General features: G+C 57.1%; 1 non-coding gene across 1 annotated transcript; it reads right to left on the reverse strand.

The window, feature by feature from the left end:
* Positions 1–4,986: 4,986 nt before the first annotated feature.
* On the reverse strand, positions 4,987–5,059 carry TRNAQ-CUG. The gene has a single exon. It is a non-coding gene; the product is annotated as a tRNA-Gln (tRNA).
* Between the last annotated feature and the right edge of the window lie 15,430 nt (positions 5,060–20,489).

Consider the following 20,489-nt stretch of genomic DNA (forward strand, 5'->3'; position numbering starts at 1 on the left):
ATCTCTCTCCATTCTGAAAACTGATAATTTATTCCTACCCTTTGTTTCCCATCTTTTAACCAGTTACTGATCCATGAGAGGATCTTCCCTCTTACCCCATGATGGCTTACTTTTCAAAAGTCAATTTAAATTAAATACTTTTTTAAATTATATATTTTTAGAAATCTAGATCTGTTATGTGTTTTGGTGTAACTTGCATTTTCCTTATGTTAAATTTCCATTATCCTAACAAAACATTTACTTTATTCACTTTCTTCACATCAGTCAAGATTTTATAGACTTTTAGCATATCTCCCCTTAGTCGTCTCTTTTCTAAGCTGAAAATTCCCAGTCATTGTGGGGGACTGTATCAAAAGCTTTGCTAAAGTCCAGAAATAGCACATCCACTGCTTTCCCCTCATCCACAGAGCCGGTTATCTCATCATAGAAGGCAATTAGGTTAGTCAGGCATGACTTGCCCTTGGTGAATCCATGCTGACTGTTCCTGATCACTTTCCCCTCCTTTAAGTGGTTCAGATTTGATTCCTTGAGGACCTGTTCCATGATTGAGGTGAGACTGACTGGCCTGTAGTTCCCTGGATCTTCCTTCTTCCCTTTTTAAAGATGGGCACTACATTAGCTCTTTTCCAGTCATCCGGGACCTCCCCCAATCGTCATGATTTTTCAAAGATAATGGCCAATGGCTCTGCAATCTCATCGGCCAACTCCTTTATCACCCTCGGATGCAGTGCATCCGGCCCCATGGACTTGTGCTCGTCCAGCTTTTCTAAATAGTCCCGAACTACTTCTTTCTCCACAGAGAGCTGGTCACCTCCTCCCCATACCGTGCTGCAGAGTGCAGCTGTCTGGGAGCTGACCTTGTCTGTGAGGACAGAGGCAAAAAAAGCATTGAGTACACTAGCTTTCTCCACATCCTCTGTCACTAGGTTCCCTCCTTCATTCAGCAAGGGGCCCACACTTTCCTTGACTTTCTTCTTGTTGCTAACATACCTAAAGAAACCCTTCTTGTTACTCCTAACATCTCCGGCTAGCTGCAACTCCAAGTGTGATTTGGCCTTCCTAATTTCACTCCTGCATGCCTGAGCAATACTTTTATACTCCTGCCTGGTTATTTGTCCAATCTTCCACTTCTTGTAAGCTGTTTTTGTGTTTAAGACGAGCAAGGATTTCACTGTTAAGCCAAGCTGGTCGCCTGCCATATTTACTTTTCTTCCTACACATCGGGATGGTTTGTTCCTGCAACCTCAATAAGGTTTCTTTAAAATACAGCCAGCTTTCCTCGACTCCTTTCCCCATCATGTTATTCTCCCAGGGGACCTTGCCCATCAGTTCCCTGAGGGAGTTGAAGTCTGCTTTTCTGAAGTCCAGGGTCTCTGTTCTACTGCTCTCCTTTCTTCCTTGTGTCAGGATCCTGAACTCGACCATCTCATGGTCACTGCCTCCCCTTTCTTAAAAAAGCGAAGGTTTCAGAGTAGCAGCCGTGTTAGTCTGTACTGCAAAAAGAACATAAGCTTTCGTGGGCTACATCCGATGAAGTGGACTGTAGCCCGCAGCTATGCTCAAATAAATTTGTTAGGGCATGGCTACACTTGCAAATTTGCAGCGCTGCAGCAGGGTGTGAAAACACACCCTCTCCAGCACTGCAAATTGCGGTGCTGCCAGGCGCCAGTGTGGTCAAAGCCCCAGCGCTGGGAGCGCGGCTCCCAGCGCTGTACGTTATTCCCCACAGGGAGGTGGAGTATGGACAGCGCTGGCAGAGCTCTCTCCCAGCACTGGCGCTTTGACTACACTTAGCGCTTCAAAGCGGCAGCGCTTTGAAGTGCAAGTGTAACCATAGCCTTAGTCTCTAAGGTGCCACAAGTGCTCCTGTTCTTTTTTAAAAAGCAAACAGAATGTTGGGAATCACTGACTGCCGCTGCACACTGAGAGGATGTTTTCAGAGAACTATCCACAATGACTGCAAGATCTTTCTTGAGTGTTAACAGCTAATTCAGACTCCTTCATTTTGTATGTATAGTTGAGATTGTTTTCCAATGTACATTACTTTGCATTTATCAACATTAAATTTCATCTGCCATTTTTGTTGCCCAGTCACCCAGTTTTATGAGATCCCTTTGTAATTCTTCTCAGTCTGCCTGGGACTTACCTATCTTGAATAGTTTTGTATCATCTGCAAATGTTGCCACCTCACTGTTTACCCATTTTCCAGATCATTTATGAATATGTTGAACAGCACTGGTCCCAGTACCGACCCCTCAGGGATACCACTATTTATCTCTCTCCATTCTGAAAACTGATAATTTATACCTACCCTTTGTTTCCCATCTTTTAACCAGTTACTGATCCATGAGAGGACTTTCCTCTTTCACCATGATGGCTTACTTTTCAAAAGTCAATTTAAATTAAATCCTTTTTAAAAAAAAAATTATATTTTTTTAGAAATCTAGACCTGTTATGTGTTTTGGTGTAACTTGCATTATTCTTATGTTAAATTTGCATAATCCTAACAAAACATTTACTTTATTCATATCTCTTTTATATATCTCATTGGTCCTGACACCCCTGTAAATTCAGACACCCCTAATTTCAATTCCTGGGGAAACCACTGCCTCTGGCAGTGGTTAGACAAGCAACAGCAAGGCACTGGACTGGTCTGGAGTGAAAGTTCTGTGGGAAGGAACTGAAAAGAGTATTGGGGCTGCGGTGCAGCGCTTGCAGACACTTTCTTTGGCCTGTTTTCCTGGAAGAGTTAGCAGCGAGAGATTGTTAGTCACAGGTCAGTGGGTGGGTTTGTGCAAACTAGGAGTGTACAGGGAACTGTCTTTGAACAGAAGGAAGGAGAGAAACCGGCAAGAGGAAGGAGGCTGAAAGACTTCTCTGGCTTTGAACAGAATTCTGTGTTAATAGTTCTTGCTTTTAGCTGATCTCACTGAGGTCAGTTGGGGCGCATGGACAGACATGGGAGTGACTCAGCCAGGTCATTCCCATCTTCTGCCAAGCAACCAGGAGATGACAATGGCTAGCAGTTGTACTGTACTGTTTGCTACCAGCCTAAGATGTAAAAACTAGATGAATCAAAACAAGAAATTGACCTGTTTTGTTTTGTGAAATCAACAGCCTGCTAAACCCAGGGTTTTGAGTTCAATCCTTGAGAGGGCCATTCTGTGTGACAAAGTTGTTTGTGTTTCTCCTTGATGCAAAGCCACCCCTTTTGTTGATTTTAATTTCCTGTATGCCATGCCATCAGTCGCCCCTCCCTCCATCAGAGCAATGGCAGACAATTGTTTCACGCCTTTTCTCAGTGCAGAACCAGAATCTGCAAAAGCGAAAACAGGCAAGGAGGTGACAGCAGTGCGGTGACAAGAGTGATGAGGACATAGACATGGTCATAGACTTCTCACAGAGTACAGGCCGGGCAATGTGCCCTGGCAATGTGCACATCATGCTGATGAGCTCTGCATGAGCTCTGCATGGTCAACTGTGCTGATCAGCACGCCACACTGGCCAAACAGGAAATGAAATTAAAAGTTTGCGACCCTTTTCCTGTCTACCTGGACAGTGCATCTGAGTTGAAAACGCTGTCCAGAGTGGTCACAATGGAGCACTCTGGGATAGCTCCTGGAGGCCAATACCATCGAATTGCGTCCACACTACCTAAATTTGACCCAGCAAGGCTGATTTCAGTGCTAATCCCTCGGCGGAGGTGGAGTAAAGAAATCGATTTAAAGAGCCCTTTAAGTTGAAAAAAAGGGCTTTGTCGTGTGCATAGGTCTAGGGTTAAATGGCGGTAACGCTGCTAAATTCGACCTAAAGTCATAGTGTAGACAAGGCCTCAGAGGAATTTTATAGCTACTGGCTGGGTGTCCAAAAAAGGGAGCTACCCACCTACCCTTTCATTGATCACACTTGGTAACTACTAAGCAGAAGCACAGAATCTAGATGGATTTGCTGCGTCTCCTGCAGGCCTTCCTAATGGCACAGCAGGGCTGCTCTTGGCTCTGCACAAGGTTGTTTTGTTTAGCAGTGACTGTGAAGGGACTTCCAGCTATTTGGCTGTGGGAACTCTGGTATTAAGTGGACACCCTGTCTTAACTGTGTATGGCTGTATTGCTTGTAGATTTCTATATTCTGTACTGATGTTACCAAATGGAGTATTTTGTAGCGGTCTGCTATAATTTAACTTATACAAACTATGAATATGCTCCCTCAGACTTAACCACCCGCCTTTCACACACTCCCTGCTTCTCACTCTCTGGGCTGGGAACAAGCCACCGGCATGTGCGTCCATTGGATTATTTTTATTTAATTACTTCTCATTGTTAAATTATTTATGTTTTTTAAATTTCATTGCAGTGCATTTTCTTCCTGCCACTGTCACCTGGCAGCTAAGGGATGTGAGATTCTCCTCCATTGCGTTTCTGCCCACGGAAAAAGAAGAGACCCCACACTTCAGTACCTTTGGAAATAAAAGCAACCTGGAAACAAACCAGCTGTCTCCTCAGTGTGCAGTTTGTGTCTCTTTTGGTGCAGTTGATGTGTGTGCAGCATGTGTGGTGGACAGGGGCACTGTGTGCTCACATGGGAATTCACCATCCTTGGTGCAGCATTTGACTTGTTCTGGGAGTGAACATAACACTTGTGGAGTTTCAGGCACAGGCTGCATGACCCCCTCCATTTATCTTTGGTGCAGATACAGCCCAGGCAGCACTAGTGCAACCTCCTCTCCTGCTGCCCTCCACCATCATCTGCACAGCCCACCTGTCAGGGCAGGAGGGGAATGTTGCTCCATGGATCCTGGTTCTCAGATGGGACTACCCTGGGATGGGGAGGTGTGGTTGCATCCATTAGGTCACCAGACTGAGCCTTCTAATATCCCTTGGTGATTGTTCCCAAGATCCAGGACTTTGTGCTCAAACATCTCCCAGCTTCCTTGTTTAATATAAAGGCCAAGGTTTCCTTGCAATATACAGGAAGAAAGTAGATTTTCACCCCAGATGGGACTTGAACCCACAATCTCTGGCTTCAGAAGCCAATGCCTTATCCATTAGGCCACTGGGGCCCTGATGGACAGCTACTGAAGAAATGGAAATTCCCTCTCATAAATGCACATTCCTCGCATTTGCTTCAACACCAAATAGCCCCTTTATGTGCCTTACAGAAATGTCTGCATCCCCTGGCAGCGAGGCAACTGGGCAGGTTGCTGACACAATTACAACACAGAATACAAAGTGTACAGTGCTGATTATATATAGTTTTATTACAAATATTTACACTGTAAAATATAAAGTACTATAGTGCAATCTCTTTATCATTAAAGTGCAACTTGCATATGTAGATTTTTTTTTGTTGCATAAGTGCACTCAAAAAGAAAACAATGTAAAACTTTAGAGTCCAGTCAGTCCTACTTCGGGTTCAGCCAATCGCTGAGACAAACAAGTTTGTTTACATTTACTGGAGATAATGCTGCCCGTGTCTTATATACGTCACCTAAAAGTGAGAACAGGCTCTCTCATGGCACTTTTGTAGCCAGCGTTGCAAGGTATTAACGTGTCAGATATGCTAACATCCATATGCCTTCATACTTCAACCACCATTCCAGAGGACATGCTTCCATGCTGATAATGCTCGTTAAAAAAATAACGTGTTAATTTGTGACTGAAGACCTTGATGAAGAACTGTATGTCTCCTGCTCCATGGTTCTATCCGCATTCTGCCGTATATTTCATTTTATGGCAGTCTTGGGTGATGACCCAGCACATGTTGTTCACTTTAAGAACACTTTCACTGCAAATTTGACAAAACGCAAAGAAGGTATAACGTGAGATTTCTAGAGACAGCTACAGCGCTCGAGCCAAAGTTTAAGAATCTGAAGAGCCTTCCAAAATCCAAGAGGGACGAGGTGTGAAACGTTGTCAGAAGTCCTCAAAGAGCAACACTCTGATGCAGACACTACAGAACCTGAACCACTAGACAGGAAAATCAATCTTCGGTTGGTGGCATCGTTATCGAGCAGTACCTGTCATCAGCATGGAAGCATGTCCCTGGCCTCTGATTGCTAGCAGCTCGGAGAGGAGAACAGGGGCTGGACCTCTCCATGGCCGCCTGGTCTGCTCACTCCTCTGAAGCCCATAGCCAGGGCCAGCCTTTGGGGTGGGTGCCACCAGGAATTGCCCAGGGTACCATGGTCAAGGGCGGTGCTGTACGGTAGCAGAGAGGTGTGTGCTGCTGGTGTAAAGTCAGAAACTGCTCCCGGCTGGCAGGGAGTGCTGCTTGGGGTGGTGCCCAGATTTCTCCCGGCGCCCGCCCGGCACAGGAGCATGGGGGGAGGGAGGGGAAGAGAAGGGGGAGATAGCGGTGATGAGCGGATACTGCTCCCCCCAATGTTCCTCCGTGCCCCCCTCTCACAGCCCCCTAGCGATGTGCGGAGGAGCAGTGTTCAGGGGCGGCGGGGGGAGCGAGCAGCAATGCCAGCTACTCTGTGCATCCAGGTCAGTTTCCCCAAGTGGGCACAGGAGGGTGCAGGGGTTAGGGGAAAAGGGGGCACAGTGCAGGGATTACGGGTGCGGGAGGAGGCAGGGGTTAGGGGAACTGGAGGGTCACAGGGTTAGGGTGCAGAGCTTCAGGGTTGTGTGCCAGAGGGGGAGCAGGGATGAGGGCGACAGTAGCACAGACCCCACCTACTCCTCCTGCTTTCTCCTGACACCAGCACCACCCTTCCCAGCATCGCCTCATGGCAGCATCTGCTTCGGACTCGCACCAGAAACAGGAAGTCTGGGCCCTGCCTGGCAGCGGCTGTCAGGAAATGGAAGCAGGAGACACGACCACTCCCATGGTGCTGTGGGGCCTGTCCTGGCTGGTGGGAGATGGAGGCAGTGGATACTACCACTCCCATGGTGCCATAGGGTTTTCAGGTGGGGTGCCTCCCCCCCCGGGTTGGGCTCCAGGGGAGGTTTGGCATCTTAAGAGACTGGGGGGGTGGTTGCTTGGAGGAGGTTTGAGGACCAACAGCGAAGGGAAGTTGGACACTGGCCAGAATACCAGGGAGTCAAGGCATGTGAGGTGATACCTGTTACTGGACCAGCTTTGGAGCCACACAGGGTCTTCTTCATGCAGGGAAAGGTGCTCAGAGCATCACAGTTCAATAGAAGGTGGAACGCTCTGCCCTGAACACCAGACATTCCCCTGCTTCCTGGAACGGGGGGGCCTGTCCCCACTGTCCTGTAAACAGCCCCACCATGTACCCCAGAGGTGGCTGCATCTTAGCACCAAGACACCAGTGGTCACTGCTCCAGAGGAGATGGTACATACAGGCCACTGCCCTACGTGGCCCCACACGTTACTGCCCCAAGAGATGAGGTACACACAGGCTACTACTCAAACTGGGCACCTGGGGTCACTGCAGCAATGGTTGTGGGGATACATGCAGGGCACTGCCGCACATGGCCACCAGGGCCACTGCTGCAATGGTGGTGGTTTGGGGCAGGGGATGATAAACAGGCCACTGACTGAAGTGGCCACTACCACAATGGTGTGGGGAGAGAGGGAGGAGATATCAATAGGGCACTGCCACACCAGGGCACCACAGGAGGTCACTGCTCCAATTAGTAGAGATACACATCGGGTAGTGCCCCAACTGGGGCCCTACCCCAGAGAGAGAGGGGCTGGGGAGAGAAGAGGAAATCAAAGGCCACTGCCTCACTTAGCCACCAGGGTCACTACCTAAATAGGGGACAAACACACAGGGCACTGCCCCACCTGACCAACAGGGTCACTGCCCCAATTGGGGATATACAGAGGGTATTGCCCCACAGAGATGCCAGGGATCAGTGCCTGCCATACCTGGCTCAGGGGTAGAAGGGATAGGGTGACCAGATGTCCCAATTTTATAGGGACAGTCCCAATATTTGGGGCTTTTTCTTATGTAGGTGCCTATTACCCTCCACCCCATCCCGATTCTTCACACTTTCTATCTGGTCACCCTGGGGGGCAGGGGCAGGGAGAGAGGGGGCTACACACAGGGCACTGCCATACTTGGCCACCAGTGCACATCCCTAGTGGGGGAGTGACACACACCAGGAGCAGGGCTCACTGCCACAAAGGGGTTGGAAGATACTGAGGGCACTGCCTGACATGGCGACCCAGGCACCCTGCCACCTTGGGGGAGGTGAAAAACACCTCAGGCACTGAGTCCTCTGGCTACCAGTGGTCACTGGCCCAAGGCAGGGGTTGGGGGGACTAAATACACAGGGGACTGCCCCACTGGGACAACACGAGTCACCGAGATGAGAGTGGGCTATGCAGAGGGCACTGCCCCAATGGCTCATATACATACAGGGCGCTGCCTCACCTACCCACCAGCGCTCACAGGCACAATGGCAATGGTGGGGTCACATAGGCAACTGCCCTCAGTGGCCAGCAGGGGTCGCTGCAGCAATGCTAGGGGGGATACATGCCAGGCATTGCTGCCCCTCACCACCAGGAGTCACTGCTCCTACAAGGAGGCCCCCTACAGGACACTCTCGTGCCTGGCCAGCAGGGGTCACTATCACTGGGGAGGGGCTATGGGGAAGCAGAGAAAGAGCAACTAACTGCAGTGGGGAAAATCGTCATCTACCGGGGAGAAAGAACGGACTCCGCTAGGACATCGCACCAACTCCGGCCAGGCTGGATACCAGCAATTCGGGCTGGAGCAGCTCCAGCTAGAGGCTGGGCGGAGGCAGGTGACCTCGGTCTCTGTGCTGAGCAGGATGCGTTGGCAGCGAGGAGGGACAGGGAACCCCCCAGCCAGGGTCTTGCTGCCCAAGGAGGGGGAGATCTGTGGCAGTTTTGGAGTAGCTGGTTCAGCAGCCGTGAGCCGCATGCTTGTCCCCGCCTGAGCTCTCCAGGAGCACATAACACACAGGTGTACACTGGATGTAGGCACCAGTGTAACGACAGGGCCAGACTCTGCTGAGTGCTGCCTGCGAGAGACAGGGGCAGAGTCAGACGGGCAGATGGGGCAGGAGATGACAGGGCCAGCGGCCATGAGCTGAACCCATCACAAGTCCAGCCTGTGACGTCACCATCCGTCCCTGCAGCTCTCCATCTGTCCCGCTGTCCGTCCAACTCTCAACCCCCATCCGTCCCCAATGTATGCCACACCCCCCCCTTCACCCATCTGCCTCACACACTCATCTATTTCCTCATGCATCCTGCTGTCCCTCTGATTGTCCCTGCAGTGCCCAGCACAAGGAGGCATAGTGGACCCTGAGTGAGGCTTTTGGGTGATGCAGTAATGGAGCTAGCGGGTGATAAGGAGGGTTCTGGGAATCTCTAATCCCAGCCCCACTTCTCCTGTGCCCAAAGCCATGACCACGAGCCCACCCCTCTCAGTCTCAGACCCCACAGCCCCAAAGACATGACTGGCCACTCATGCTGTGACCCAGTTACACCAATGAGGTCTCCCCGAAGATAGAGGATTGGAAGAGCAACCCCCTTATCCTGGCAGGCAGGACACATCCTTTCCAATATGGCAGAGACCTTGCCCGGGGGCAGATGGATCCAGCTGAGCCCATGGGAGACTGGGGGAGGGGGAGCAGAGGAAGAGGATGCAGGCAACTGAACATGACAGGTGTCCATGAAAGGGGAGAGAGAGTTTGAGTGTAAGTTGGCCAACATAGAGAAACCTCGGAGGAAGAAAAACTCAGAACAGGGAGTCACCCTCATGGATCCAACTTTCTGCTAGGGAGCACACACCATTCCTGGCCAGAGATGATCAGCCCTCGCAAATGGCAACATCATCTCCCTTGAAGCCACAGCTAGTCTGGAAACCCACACCCAGGTAACGGGAAGTCCCTGCCTGGAGCCAGGAGGACTGTGACCAGAGCCCTTCCCAAACCAGATACATATCTCACCAACAGAGACAGCTACTCTGATCCCAGCTGGGCAGGTCTTGCCTGGCATCAACAGGATTCACGCAGTCACTGCTCTCGCTCACTTTCCATCTCACCTCAGGGCTGGACTCCGTCCCCGCGATTTATTTTCTCTTGGTATGAAACACAACACAAAAGAAAAAGCAACGGTGGCGAGGCTCCTCTTCTCACTACTCCCACACCCCAGGGCTCCGGCTTCAACCCTCCTCCCATTCTGTCATCACAGCTACAATTAGAAATCTGCAGCCTGGGCTCACACCTGGTTGTCTCCCAATCCTTGGCGCTGTCCAGCACGTCTCCCTCCACAGAAGTCACCTGGCCTCGTCTTAGACTCCATCTTCATATTGCTCTTCTCCTTCCCAGAGCTCCTGCTCTGCCCCTCAGGCCTGTCTGTGCTCAGCTCTGCAGGCAGAGGAAGGGGCAGGATGGGAACACACACGCCCCATTCCAGACACCCCGCGGCATCCACCGGGCTGCAAACCACGTCACCTGTGGCCAAACCACCCCCACCCCGAGGAGCAAACAGCCTTGGTGAGCCCAGCACACACAAGGCAGGAAAAGAGTCACACCCACCCCAGCCCAGCCCAAGGGAGCTTCCCACTTCCCGGCCACAGGCCCACGGGGCTCCTGGATGGGCAGTGGGGCCCCAGAAGAACTAGCTCAGCGTGTGATGAGTGACTGGGGGGTATGTGGGGCAGGGCCGCCCGGAGGGGGCAGGAGGGCAGTTTGCCCCAGGCCACAGGGGCCCCCACTGGAGTTTTCGGGGCCCCTGGAGCAGGGTCCTTCACTCTCCCGGGGCCTGGAAACCCTTGCGGGCCGGGCCCAGGAGCTTCCTCCGCTCCGGGCGGAAGGACCCCCGCTGGCGAGTTACGCCGCAGCGGCACCCGCCGCCGGTGCCCCGGGACCGAATTCCGCCTCTGCCCCGAGCCCCCCCCGCCCGGATCCCACGGCTCCCAACGGCCGCAGCGCGCCGGGGGGGGGGCGCCGAGGGGCGAGGGAACCGGGGCCGCCCCCCCCGCGCCGAGTCTCTGTCCCGCGCTCTCTCCGCCAATCAGGGAGCGGGGAGGGGCGCGGCGAAGGGACGAGTTACGGCCCCTCCTGCAATAGAGGCCGCGCGTGAGAGAGACAGAGAACTACGCTTCCCAGAGTGCACCGGGAGGGAGCGCGTTGTCCGCTCTGAGACGAGCCAGGAACTACAACTCCCAGCCTGCCCCGGGGCACCTCCGTCCTCTCGAGCCCAGGGAAGGGCGGGTCCCTGGGTCAACCTGACACCTCCTCACAACTCCTCAGCCCCGCCCCAGAGAGCCCCGCCCCTCCGGCTCCTGACGCGACCTCGCGGGGCCCGGGGTCGCGCCCGGCCCGGCCCCCGCCTGCTTCTCCCTTGGCCTCCTGTCTCCCCACCCGGGGCTGTTGGATGGAGCCATATGGAAATATGGGGAGCCAGGACTCCTGGGTTCTCCCCAGCTCTGGGAGGGGTAGAGTGGGGAGGGGCAGGGCTGGGAGCCAGGACTCCTGGGTTCTCCCCAGCTCTGGGAGGGGGTAGAGTGGGGAGGGGCAGGGCTGGGAGCCAGGACTCCTGGGTTCTCCCCAGCTCTGGGAGGGGTAGAGTGGGGAGGGGCAGGGCTGGGAGCCAGGACTCCTGGGTTCTCCCCAGCTCTGGGAGGGGTGGAGTGGGGAGGGGCAGGGCTGGGAGCCAGGACTCCTGGGTTCTCCCCAGCTCTGGGAGGGGGTAGAGTGGGGAGGGGCAGGGCTGGGAGCCAGGACTCCTGGGTTCTCCCCAGCTCTGGGAGGGGTGGAGTGGGGAGGGGCAGGGCTGGGAGCCAGGACTCCTGGGTTCTCCCCAGCTCTGGGAGGGGTGGAGTGGGGAGGGGCAGGGCTGGGAGCCAGGACTCCTGGGTTCTCCCAGCTCTGGGAGGGGGTAGAGTGGGGAGGGGCAGGGCTGGGAGCCAGGACTCCTGGGTTCTCCCCAGCTCTGGGAGGGGTGGAGTGGGGAGGGGCAGGGCTGGGAGCCAGGACTCCTGGGTTCTCCCCAGCTCTGGGAGGGGTGGAGTGGGGAGGGGCAGGGCTGGGAGCCAGGACTCCTGGGTTCTCCCCAGCTCCGGGAGGGGGTAGAGTGGGGAGGGGCAGGGCTGGGAGCCAGGACTCCTGGGTTCTCCCCAGCTCGGGAGGGGCAGGGCTGGGAGCCAGGACTCCTGGGTTCTCCCCAGCTCTGGGAGGGGCAGAGTGGGGAGGGGCAGGGCTGGGAGCCAGGACTCCTGGGTTCTCCCCAGCTCTGGGAGGGGGCAGAGTGGGGAGGGGCAGGGCTGGGAGCCAGGACTCCTGGGTTCTCCCAGCTCCGGGAGGGGGTAGAGTGGGGAGGGGCAGGCCTGGGAGCCAGGACTCCTGGGTTCTCCCCAGCTCCGGGAGGGGGCAGAGTGGGGAGGGGCAGGCCTGGGAGCCAGGACTCCTGGGTTCTCCCCAGCTCTGGGAGGGGGCAGAGTGGGGAGGGGCAGGGCTGGGAGCCAGGACTCCTGGGTTCTCCCCAGCTCTGGGAGGGGGTAGAGTGGGGAGGGGCAGGGCTGGGAGCCAGGACTCCTGGGTTCTCCCCAGCTCTGGGAGGGGTAGAGTGGGGAGGGGCAGGGCTGGGAGCCAGGACTCCTGGGTTCTCCCCAGCTCTGGGAGGGGGCAGAGTGGGGAGGGCAGGGCTGGGAGCCAGGACTCCTGGGTTCTCCCCAGCCCGGGAGGGGTGGAGTGGGGAGGGGCAGGGCTGGGAGCCAGGACTCCTGGGTTCTCCCCAGCTCCGGGAGGGGGTGGAGTGGGGAGGGGCAGGGCTGGGAGCCAGGACTCCTGGGTTCTCCCCAGCTCCGGGAGGGGTGGAGTGGGGAGGGGCAGGGCTGGGAGCCAGGACTCCTGGGTTCTCCCCAGCTCCGGGAGGGGGCGGAGTGGGGAGGGGCAGGGCTGGGAGCCAGGACTCCTGGGTTCTCCCCAGCTCCGGGAGGGGCGGAGTGGGGAGGGGCAGGGCTGGGAGCCAGGACTCCTGGGTTCTCCCCAGCCCGGGAGGGGGCGGAGTGGGGAGGGGCAGGGCTGGGAGCCAGGACTCCTGGGTTCTCCCCAGCTCCGGGAGGGGGCAGAGTGGGGAGGGGCAGGGCTGGGAGCCAGGACTCCTGGGTTCTCCCCAGCTCTGGGAGGGGGGTAGAGTGGGGGAGGGGCAGGGCTGGGAGCCAGGACTCCTGGGTTCTCCCCAGCTCCGGGAGGGGGCAGAGTGGGGAGGGGCAGGGCTGGGAGCCAGGACTCCTGGGTTCTCCCCAGCTCCGGGAGGGGTAGAGTGGGGAGGGGCAGGGCTGGGAGCCAGGACTCCTGGGTTCTCCCCCAGCTCTGGGAGGGGGGAAGAGTGGGGGAGGGGCAGGGCTGGGAGCCAGGACTCCTGGGTTCTCCCCCAGCTCGGGGAGGGGCAGGGCTGGGAGCCAGGACTCCGGGGTTCTCCCCAGCTCTGGGAGGGGGCAGAGTGGGGAGGGGCAGGGCTGAGAGCCAGGACTCCTGGGTTCTCCCCAGCTCTGGGAGGGGGCAGAGTGGGGAGGGGCAGGGCTGGGAGCCAGGACTCCTGGGTTCTCCCCAGCCCGGGAGGGGGTAGAGTGGGGAGGGGCAGGGCTGGGAGCCAGGACTCCTGGGTTCTCCCCAGCTCTGGGAGGGGGCAGAGTGGGGAGGGGCAGGGCTGGGAGCCAGGACTCCTGGGTTCTCCCCAGCTCCGGGAGGGGGTAGAGTGGGGAGGGGCAGGGCTGGGAGCCAGGACTCCTGGGTTCTCCCCAGCTCCGGGAGGGGGCAGAGTGGGGAGGGGCAGACCTGGGAGCCAGGACTCCTGGGTTCTCCCCAGCTCTGGGAGGGGGCAGAGTGGGGAGGGGCAGGCCTGGGAGCCAGGACTCCTGGGTTCTCCCCAGCTCTGGGAGGGGGTAGAGTGGGGAGGGGCAGGCCTGGGAGCCAGGACTCCTGGGTTCTCCCCAGCTCTGGGAGGGGGTAGAGTGGGGAGGGGCAGGCCTGGGAGCCAGGACTCCTGGGTTCTCCCCAGCTCTGGGAGGGGGCAGAGTGGGGAGGGGCAGGGCTGGGAGCCAGGACTCCTGGGTTCTCCCCAGCCCGGGAGGGGGCAGAGTGGGGAGGGGCAGGGCTGGGAGCCAGGACTCCTGGGTTCTCCCCAGCTCCGGGAGGGGGTAGAGTGGGGAGGGGCAGGGCTGGGAGCCAGGTCTCCTGGGTTCTCCCCAGCTCCGGGAGGGGTGGAGTGGGGAGGGGCAGGGCGGGGCGCCAGGACTCCTGGGTTCTCCCCCAGCTCCGGGAGGGGGGCAGAGTGGGGGAGGGGCAGGGCTGGGAGCCAGGACTCCTGGGTTCTCCCCCAGCTCCGGGAGGGGGGTGGAGTGGGGGAGGGGCAGGGCTGGGAGCCAGGACTCCTGGGTTCTCCCCCAGCTCCGGGAGGGGGCAGAGTGGGGAGGGGCAGGGCTGGGAGCCAGGACTCCTGGTTCTCCCCAGCCCGGGAGGGGGCAGAGTGGGGAGGGGCAGGGCTGGGAGCCAGGACTCCTGGGTTCTCCCCAGCTCCGGGAGGGGGCAGAGTGGGGAGGGGCAGGGCTGGGAGCCAGGACTCCTGGGTTCTCCCCAGCTCCGGGAGGGGGTAGAGTGGGGAGGGGCATGGCTGGGAGCCAGGACTCCTGGGTTCTCCCCCAGCTCTGGGAGGGGGGTGGAGTGGGGGAGGGGCAGGGCTGGGAGCCAGGACTCCTGGGTTCTCCCCCAGCTCTGGGAGGGGGGTGGGGATAGAGTGGGGGAGGGGCCGAGCTGGGAGCCAGGACTCCTGGGTTCTCCCTCAGCTCTGGGAGGGGGGTGAGGGGGGTCGAGTGGGGGAGGGGCTGGGGTGCCTGCTGCCCTCGCAGCGAACAGCAGAGCGCCCCCTGCAGCTTGCCGCCCCAACCACGTGCTTGGTGTGCTGGTGCCTGAGCTGCCCCTGGTTCCAGCCCTCTGCCCAGGCAGCTCCCTCAGCCTGACACACACACACACACACACACACACACACAGAGCCCCTGTACCCGCCCCACCCCAGGGCTCCTCATCCCAGAGGGGAGCCCCCCGGCTGAGTGGGGAATCAGACCCCCCCGAAATTACCCTGGGACCAGCTTGATCTTCCTCCGCCCTGCCCTGCTCTGCATGTATTCAGAGTGAGTCAGTTTCCCTGTCCTGCCATGTGTCTCTTCTCCTCCCCAGTTCCTTCCAAACCGCCCCATTGCCCCTGCACCCTGGGCTGGGTCTCTGCCAACCCTCCTGCCCCCAATATCTCCCTGCCCCTACAGGTCTATAGGGCTGGATCCCTCCTCCCCTTCTCCCCTCATTTCCTGCCTCTGGGGTCTATGGAGATGGGTGTCTCCTCTGCCATCTCCTCCTGCCCCCAATATCCCTCTGGGGCTCTCTGGGGCTGGGGCTCTCTCCTGCCCCTGTGCTCTCCCTGCACACGATGTCCTGGGAGTGACTCAGTTTCCTGGACCAACATTTCACACACCCCACCCCACCCGACATGTCTCCCTCCACCCCACCCCTTCCTCCTGCACCCCAGGCTGGGTCTCTGCCAATCCCCTTCTCCTCCTGACCCCAAGATCTCCTGCCCCTACAGGTCTATGGGTTGGGTCTCTCCCTTCCCCTGCCCCCCATCTCTCCCCCCAATATCTCCCTGCCCCAGGCCGTCTATGGGGCTGGGTCTCTCCCTGAAGCCCCGCCCCCAGCGCGGGGCTCATGGACAATCCCCGCCCGGCGGCTGTGACGTGCTCACTCCCTGCAGACAACTCAGTCCCTGGAGACTAAAAGGACAGAAGGTGTCAGGTGTCCATGGGCGGGGCTATGCAGATGAGCAGTGTCTGGCGGCAGGACGGAGAGCAGCGAGATGAACGGAAGGAGACCGGTGGAGAGAATTCTCTCCGTGTGGACAGAATCCGGTGTGGGGAGTTCGTGCTGTGGGTGCCTGCACCGGAGTCACTTCGGGGCAGTGTTTGCCACTGAGCTGCATATTGACCAAAGGTGTGTGAATGGAGTGTGGTGCCTGGCGGGAGCAGCTCATGGTGAAAAAGAAAGCAGTGGGAGCAGCAGATCCTGTCCGAGCAGTGGTTTGTGCGGTTTCTTTGCAACCATGAGTGGGATTGTTGTGGGTGCAACTAGACCCCACCTTCTCTGATGGGGTGGGGCTTCTACTGTCTGCCTGGGGGGGGGTGTCCATGATGTCACAGCCCATGGGGGGGGTTGAATCATGTTTCTGAAGTGGGAGAGCAACTTCCCCTGTTCCCACTCATTCTCCACTAGGGGGCTGGGATCTCTAGGGAGGGGAGCCCAGGAAAAAACAGTCTCCCCTATGGAACCAGGAGTCCTGTCTCCCAGTCCTCCTGCTCTAGACCCTCCACTCCCAGAGCCAGGATAGAACCCAGGGGTCCTGGTGCCCAGCCCTCCCCTGCTCTGACCACTGACCCCACTCCTCCCAGGGTGGTGCAGGGGTCACTGGGTCTGTGTCTCAGCTCTGCTAAGGGCCTTGACTGATTTTCTCAAAAGTGTTTCCTTCTGTATCCAGCATATCTGCCCCCCCCGCCCAGTCGCTGCCCACCCCCATGTGGGGGCACCAGCAGTGTGCCGGGTCGAGATGGGAAATTGTCCAAGCTGGCCCAGGAGAGACATGTGTGTCCCTGCTGGTGGGGCTGAGCCCCGCTGTGTGTGTGTGTTGGCTTTGCAGGATTTTGTATCCTGCAGCAAGTGACACACACATTGATGCACAAAGGGACTCACACAGTCCCAAGAACACTCACACACAACACACCCAGAGGGGCATGCTAGCTCCATCCCCAAAGAGAGAAACTATCACACCCCCCAGCCATGCTCACAATCACACACACACTGGAATATTCACAATTGTGCTCAGAGACACAACCGCACACAGTTCACTCCCACTGCTCCCAACACAAGGACCTCCTGCCCCATACAGCATGTGCCAAGGCCTGTGGAACTCACTGCCACTGGACTTCTACCTTTGAGAATGGTCCTTTGCATGTGACAAATATCCATAGACGTGTAGATAGAGGGGTCTGTGATTCCAGGTCCTGACCCTGGCTGAGACTGGTTCTGACCATAGGGGTCGATCCAGCCGGGGGCAGCGTGACCCACACACAAACCCACCAGAAGCGCCTTTCTTAGCAGGTCTCCCAGGCCATCCCCCACCCTGCCCCGGGCTGGGTAACAAAGGGCAGTATGAGACTCTGGGCCATGTGTGAGGAAGTGGGACTGGTCTTACTGGGGTCTGTGAAGCTTCAGTGTCCCCAGTGCAGTTCTTAAGTATCTAGCAAAGCAAAAGGCCAGTGCAACCGAATGCCTGACACTCTGTCTCCTAGCAACTGATGGCCTGGGCCCCTCCCCTGCAAAGGTGCAATTGAAGGTGTTGGAGACAAAGGGGTCAGGTGACCTCCTGGCCCAGGAAAGAAGCTGAGCAGAGAGGAGGGGCTGGAGCAGGTTGGGCAGACTGGAGCTGGCTGGGGAAAGAAGGGAAGCACAGACAGGGCTCTGATCCCCAATGGGGCTATAGGGCTCCTGGGGCCCCAAGATGGACCTAACAGGGGGGATCCTGTTATCTGTGCCTGCAAGACCTGTGTTGGACTGTGTTCCTGTCGTCTAAATAAACCTTCTGCTTTACTGGCTGGCTGAGAGTCACTGTGATTGCAGGAAGCTGGGGGTGCAGGACCCTGACTCCCCCACACTCCGTGACACCATGTCGCAACTCGGCCCCAGCCCCCCACTCACACACGCTGGTGACTTGGGTAACTGCCGAGGGATTGCACAAGAGAGAGTCAGAGCCAGGGAGAGAACCCAGGAGTCCTGGCTACCCCCCGACACACACTCTAACCACTGGACCCCACTCTGCTCCCAGGGCTGGAGATAGAACCCAGGAATTCTGACCACCAAACCCCGCCCCCCGCTCTGACCACCAGACCTCGCACGCCCCGGGTAGAGTTTGGTCTCGCTGCCGCGTCTATCCACCCCCCCCACCTGTCCATCCCTTTGCTGCAGGTTTTTGGGGTGTCACCCCTGCTCTGCATTCCCCCAGTGCAGCCCAAGGCTTTTCCTCCCCTCAACCACACATCCTCACCCCTCTTGTGCTGGATCATCTGCTTGGCCCCCTGCCCCCTCTCGGGATGCGCTGTGCGGCTGGGGATTGTGCAACGGCCCAGCACCAGGCAACACAGAACGGACACCACGTGCCCTGCCCCACCTCATGTGAGCTGCTCTCCAGGTGCATCGGAGCCCGGTGCCCCACATCTTGGCACTCCTGCCCCACAGGGGGTGAGCTGCAGCCCCACCACACTCCGCAGAGGGGAGAAGGGTCAGGCCAGCCAGCCCTTGTAAGATGGGGAAATCACCACCAGGGTGAATGGTATGGGGGCTGTGACATACAGAGAAACGGTTGTTGCGCCGGCAGAGGGCAGCAGAGCATGCACACACACACAATTGCAAACATACACAAACACATGCATGAATCCAGACACACACACGCACAGAATTGCTAATATACACAAACATCCGCACAAATCCAGCCAACATCAACACAACTGCTAACAGATGCAAACACATGCACAAATCCAGCCACATGAACACACAGACTTGCACAGCCACAAACACCCCTCCCACACACAAAACCCCATGCAGAAATCAATCAATCAATCAATACACACACGCACAATCCCCATTCTATGCACACACCTTGGGTCAGTGTGACACTGAATACTTCAATTGGATGGGGGGCCCAGCACCATGGCTATTCCCTGCCCCCCAGGGCTTGCAGGGGTGGATTGGGGCACAGGGGCATGATCCATTGCCAGACAAGGGGTGGGGGGGTAGAGATGGGGATGGAACCGTGGCACCACCCAGTTCCTGGCACAGGCTCCTTCCAGGATTTGCATTTCTTGGTAGTTTTCACCCCATCACCACTTCCTGCCCAGCCCCCTCCTGCTGTGCAAGACGGTTCTGGGGGGACGGGAAGAACCCAGGAGTCCTGGCTCCCAGCCTCACCTGTGCTAAGGTACGAGACTCTACTCTAACCCCAGTGCTGGGACTGGACCCTAGGAGTCCTGACACCCATCTTCCTTTCCTCTAACCACTAGACTCCACTCCTGCCCTTTTGGGGAGCCAGGACTCCTGGGTTCTGTCTCCAACTCTGGGAGCAGAGTGGGGTCTAGTGGTTAGAGCAGGAGGAGCCAGGACTCCTGGGTTCTACTCTCAGTGCTACTGTGTGACACTGGGCCTCTGTTTCTCCTCCCACTTTTGGGTGTGGAGCCTGTAAACTCTCTGGGGCATGGCCTGTCTCTCGCTGTGTCTGGGCAGCGCCTGGCCCAACGGGGCCTGATCTCAGCTGGGGCAGGGACTGTCTCTGTGTCTGTGCAGCCCCCGGCACAACAGGGGCCTTGATTCTGCCCCGGTCTCTGTAGGTGCTGCTGTTGTACAGATAAGTAGTCGTGATACTAAAAGGCGTGGCAGTGCGTGAGTGCACCACCATTGCCATGCAAGGGCTAAATGTGATTCTTATCCCTGTGACCCCCTGTGAACCCTTCCCCCCCCCCCGATGCTCCACCCTGAGCCCCTTGTACCGCTGCCTTTGTCAACGGCAACGCAGAAAGCCACCCAGCTCTAGCCCTAAAACAAGAAGATGACCAAAAAAAACCTCACACCAACAGGAAACCAGCCCAGCAGTTTGTGACTTCACTTCCCAAAATTATATACACAAACACACACACACAGAGCCCCGCTCAAACAGCCCCTTTGCCAATGCACCACCTCACCTCGTCCAGAGAGGTCTAGGTGGGAAGCTTCACGTGGGAGCAGTGATGGACAGCACCATCAAGGTAGGTTCTGGAGATGGTCCTCCAGATGCAGGCGTCTGGGCTCCAACTGGCACTGGGCTCACACTGGGCTGTGTTCAGTTCCTCTCTCTGGTGTGCGCCTGCTCCACAAACGCCCCGCCCCCTGCTCTTTCCTTCTGGTACAAAAAATATCCTCTTCCTTCGCCCCAGAGAGAGACACCCACGGTGCTGCTCAGCACACGCCTTCCCCCCACCTTCCCCCCCCATTCCCAGGAGCGTGCAGGAAGGGAGTCATGATTGGGGAGAGCCCGTGTCCCGAGGGGAGGGTATTTTGGGGCTTGCCCCCTCCACAGAGCATGGGGTGGCCAATAGGCACCTATGGATGGTCCCGCCAAGCAGGGCCAGGATGGAAATGGGGGGCCTGTTCCCCCAACATGGAGAATCTGGGTGCAACCTTGCTTAACGGGTCAGTCTGTCCTTTCTCTGACTCTCTCATTCCAGCTTCAGCTAGCACTTGTGGTTCATTTGCTCTTTTTCATTCCTTTCCTTCTCTAGCTTGTATGTCCTTGCTTTCTTTTGTCCCCTCTACCTGTCATGCTCTTGCTTTCTTTCCTTCTTTGTCTAATATTTTTTCTCTCCCTTTATTTCTTTCTCTGCCTTTCACATTCTTTTCGCTTGCTCTCTCTCTTTCTGGTTATTTTTTTCACTCTTTTCCTCGCTCCTTCCGACCCAAGCGGTTCTCCTC

Source organism: Mauremys reevesii, linkage group 19 (assembly GCF_016161935.1).
Source record: "Mauremys reevesii isolate NIE-2019 linkage group 19, ASM1616193v1, whole genome shotgun sequence".
NCBI lineage: Eukaryota > Metazoa > Chordata > Testudines > Geoemydidae > Mauremys > Mauremys reevesii.